Source organism: Xiphophorus maculatus, chromosome 14, assembly GCF_002775205.1.
Source record: "Xiphophorus maculatus strain JP 163 A chromosome 14, X_maculatus-5.0-male, whole genome shotgun sequence".
Classification (NCBI taxonomy): domain Eukaryota; kingdom Metazoa; phylum Chordata; class Actinopteri; order Cyprinodontiformes; family Poeciliidae; genus Xiphophorus; species Xiphophorus maculatus.
The window spans coordinates 24223712-24228743 of NC_036456.1; the positions used below are offsets into that span (position 1 = coordinate 24223712).

Here is a 5032-nt window from a genome sequence, read left to right on the forward strand (position 1 = left end):
TTCTGCTCTGTAAGCATCAGCCTGGTGGGAATCCTTTAGTAGGCGTTTCTCTGTGCTTTGAAGCATGGCCATGACAGATTCCTTTGGTGCATTCAGTTGTGGCATCTGTGCATGACGGAGGAGAGGTGTGGCATACCTCAGCACGCCATCCACCATTATGCGAATCGTTTTAGCTTCGAGTAGAGCCACAGCTTGAAGATCCTGCTTTGACCGGGTCACTTCCTTTTCAGATGTGTAAGGCACTGCATCCATCTGCCAGAGCCGCTCTACATGCTTAAATAACTCATCCGATTGGGAGGACGTGTATAAGCTTAGGGCAGGCTGGGTTGGCCGCCCCATCAAAAGACTTGGTCCCTGAAGGGTCCACCCCAGCCGAGTATGGACAGCTGCTGGACTGCCAGGTGGGCCAAGCCGAACCGGTTCTATGGGGGTTATCAGGTGCGGCTGGTCTGAACCAATAAGGAGCAGTGGTTCGACTCGCTTCAACGCCGGCACTGGGATCCCTTGCAGGTGTTTATACTTCCTCCGCAGCTGATCAACAGGATATGTATGATGAGCTAAGTTGAGGCTGTCAGCTGTAAACGCTCCCTCAATCTTGTGTTGCAACCCAGGATTGGTAGCTGCAGAGACACTGAAAGATACGTTACGTCCATGTAACATCTGAATATCGTAATGGACGGTGCGTAAAGGGAGGTCCTCGGGGATGCCCACCAGACCAAGGATTTTTGCAGCAGCCGGGAGCAACATGGTTCGCTCGGAACCGTCATCCAGGATTGCAAAGGTATCTAGAGTGTGTTGCCCATAACTTAGAACCACAGGTACAATCTTGAGCAAAACACGATGGCCGACCCCATGTCGATCTAAGTAGAGGGAACCTGACGCTGAATTGGTAAGGCAACTTTCTTCCTTTGCAGAGACACCCGTGTCGTATCTTTCAGTTCTGACATTTACCTCATGAAGAGCCAGCAGGTGTTTTCCTTGGCAAAGACTGCAGGGTTTCTTCAGTGTGCATTGAGCCGCTAGATGATTTCGGGCACAACGCCAGCATCGTTTGTTGACTTGAATCCAATTCTTTATTTCTTCTTTGGAGAGCTTAGCCACACCATCACATTGACTGAAATAATGTTCTGTGCTCTCGCAGTAAGCACAATAGGCTTTGCTCTTATACTTCCCTCCAACTCGACTCTCCTTTGGTAGCAGGGAAGTGTGTTCTGAGGGTCCTTTCACATTATGTAGGACTGTTACAGTCTGTTTGAAGGGATGGGCATCCGCCTTTCTGCAGGTCCGTTCTCTGCTACCCTTCCCACCAGCTTGGCTATCGAACCCTTGACACCATGACTCCTGGCGTAGCCATTCAGATAAGTCATGAAGGGTGTAGGTGGTGCCAGGCTGTTTGAACTGATGTCGACGAAAGTCAGCTCTTTGCTCTGGAGGGAGCTTGCTTATCAGACGGGCAACATGAGAGCCACAATTCAGTTCCACTTCTCCCTCAAGTCCTAGTGTTTGCAACAGACCAACTAGTGACTGCACCTGGAGAGAGAACCTTTGGAAAGCTACTATATCACCTCTCCTTATTTCTGGGCCATCTAGGACACTTGCAATTTTCCTTAAAGCAAGCTGATGAGGTTGTCCAAATTTATCATGGAGGGCAGCCATGGTATCAGTATAAGGCTTTGGTGAATTCAGGTAAGCATCAGCTATTAGTCGAGCTTCATCAAACTTAAGATGGTCCACAAGTATTTGATACTTAAAGAGCTCGGTTGCATTACGAGGGAGTAGGTTCTCCAGGGCCATTCGGAGCCTGGCAAACTCAGTAGGATCTGAATGAATTAACTTCGGGATTGTTGGTTTGGGCCCCCTATATACCGCCTCAGATGAAAGAGGTGGGGCTGAATTATGCCAATTCGACATCTCACACGCTGCCCCCGTGACTGAAGTATGGGGTTCAACCTGAACAGGGTTTGGTTGCAGCAGGCCTGCATTTATTGATGCCCACTTTGAGGATGGCTCAACATGTTGCGAAGAAGCGTGGAACACGTTTCCTCTGTGCTCCTGAGGGATGCGTGTTGGCAGAAAGGATTTACGGGGCAAAGATGCTGTATTAGGCGGGGGGTAGTACTGTAAGCCATAATCTGAATACTGTTCTTCAACCTTTAGTTTGGAGAATCCTGTGTGCAGCTCCTCTCCCGGTTCAGGCCACGGAGGTGGATCAGGCCACTCCTCCTCATCTTCATCTTTAATCGGCCTTGTGTTAGTGGTGTACACCCTTTCTGAGCTGCTCATAGGGGGCTGATAAATGGGATATTTTGAGGCAGTCAGCTGAGCCATATCCTTTCTCAGTGAGTGAGCAACTTCAATCAGTGCTTTGATATCACTCCTTGCTTCATTAAGTTCTCTCAGGCCCTCCTGTAGAACTTCCTGTGATTGAAGTAGCTTCTCTCTTTCCACCTGCAAAGCTCTGAATCCTGTTTGAGAGGGTTGGATGGGCGTCTCTAGCAGGTTGTAGGGGAAAACTTCAGGCGTGAGATCCCTAAAGTTCCTCCCTTGTTCACTTCTCTCCAGCTGAGGAGAAGTAGGAGAGCAGGTTACATCACTATCACCGTAGCGAGGTGGTGCAGTGCTATACTGAGGTTGGTGTTCCACATGTCTTGGGATAGGTGGTGGGATTTCCCAATGTGGCATTTCTCTAATGGAATGATGTGTGTACTCAAATTCAAAGTCATCAAATCGGCTTGGTCGGCGTGACTGCCGTTTAGGTCTCACATCAGGGAATGACGCTCTGTCTGGCTCCATCCTGATAGCTTCTATCCGGCTCGAAGGACCAGTGTTAATTAGGTTAGGTTCTTAGGTTATTTGCAGCAAACAGGATGGTGTATCGGTCAGGATACAGGAAGGAGGACATGAGATCAAACTTGACTTGGATGCGAACTGGTTTATTCGTCGTGATGCTCAGTGTTGCCAGTAGTTTTCCGTCATCAACTTAACACTCGGAGCATCACTTCTCAAGACTACAACATGAATGCGGTCTCACATGCTGAAAACGCAGCAAACTGACCCGGAAGTATATTAAATTGCTCCCATGAGCAGAGCACAGCACTAAACTCCGACTTACGTCACTTCCTAGGATACTCTCTAAACCAACATTACAAAATAAAATACAGAAATGTCAGCGCCTTTTATACACCCACAGTCCAAGCTCTGCATGATTTGGTGACCGGATGTTAATGAGGCAATGAAGCTTCAAACTGCTTCGCCACTAGAGACCAAGAACCCTGAGCATCAGCAACACTTCCGGTGTTATTGTCTCTCATCTCTCCCAGATGGACCGTCTGGCTGCAGAGAAACAAGCTCAGGGCTCCTATTAGTCGTTATTGTGAGTTAAAATTTTCACGAAAGTAAAATGTTTGTTTTTGTGGTATATTTTGAAGGGATATGTAAACGTTACCATAGCGACCAGAGACAGAAACCGTTAGGGCAGCGGCCAAGACGAGGAGAGAAGTAGAGCTTTAGGTCTGGTTCAAACGGCACGATTTTAGGATTGTCGGCCGATTTTCCAAACCTCTGTGACCACAGAACCGATAAAAGTCCAACAGGTTCGGTCGGTTAATGTGTCCAGCCACACGGCAGGAGCAACACACCACACGAACCGGTTCCAGAAGAAAATCCAGTAAAACCCCCAACATACCAAACATGAATTTAGAATAATCAAACATGGATGACGATGTAGAAGCAGCAGTGATACTTTGTGGCTCATTTTAAGAGATAAAATGTAACAAATAGAAAAGGCGTTTGATAAAAGATGGCGGGAGCAGCCGTTCTATTTGCTGCACTATGATTTGGAGGTGAGTTATGTTTTTTCGTAGTTAACAATTTAACTGAATAAACATAACCACATATAATAAACATGTATAAAATGAGAATTTTTGCTTATATCTGTTTAACAACCCTGGTTGTAACAACTTGGGTTGTTATTCTGCTGTGAACCGAATTGATTTGTTTGTTATTGAGTTTTACTCAATTAAATTTCTTACGTATACATTGCAAATTGTATTTTTATTATAGTTGATTGTTGTTTTTCATCTCTCCTTATTTCTTTTGTTCTTCCTATAACTGATGGAGATATATAGATATTATTTATAATGTATAAAAGTATTGTTTATGTCATGTAATTAGCCATACATTCTTAAGAAAATGAAATAATAAATACTTTATGGTATTCTTATTTAGTAATGTAATTAGATTAGTTGTATTCTCACCCCACGCCACTAGAGGCAGTAGCAGGCCCGAGAAGATGCGACTATGGAGCAAATTTAGAAGTACACCGAAAGCAATTTCTTCGGTTTTTAGTATCATGTATAAACTGATTCAGACAGTATCACATAATTTATCATTAAACATCATTACCAGGGGAGAGCGCGAACGCAGTCCCCCACTACCATAAATTGTGCAGTTGAGATTCTCCCATGTGGAGAATTCACAGAGGTCAGATGGCCGCAGTGCAATGGCTGATCCTCACCCTGAGCGATCCAATTTTTTCAATTTCAATTTTCAAAGATTTTTTATTGGTCCTTTACATAAATCGCCTTGTCCAATAGGACAATAGTCCAAAGTTTACATTGTCACACCATACCATTGTTAACTCAAAATGGAACACACCAAGACAATACATACATAAGGATTTATAAAACAGAATAAATTAAACCGATTAAAGGAAACAAAGGAGGAAAACAAGAAACGGAGGTTCGAGTTTGTGTTATTCAAGGTTGTTTCACTATTTTTAATAATTCAGTAGGCACTTCCCACTCGGAGATCTCCTCATCATTCTTTTTTCCTTGACTCCATTTAAAAATATAATCTTTGACTGATGCACCCACCATCTTTATAACATTTGTTTCAATTATTTCATATTTTCTGTATAACCAAATATTTCTTGTTTTCCAAATTGCCTCCTTGACACAATTAATTACAATCCACCACCTGATTTCATTTCTTTCCCAGTCCTCCTTAAATAACCCGTACGCTATATTTTCAT

The 5032-nt window shown here is 44.3% G+C and overlaps 1 pseudogene; it reads right to left on the reverse strand.

The window, feature by feature from the left end:
* Nucleotides 1-4404: 4404 nt before the first annotated feature.
* LOC111611263 lies at nt 4405-4548 on the reverse strand (annotated as a pseudogene).
* Nucleotides 4549-5032: the final 484 nt, after the last annotated feature.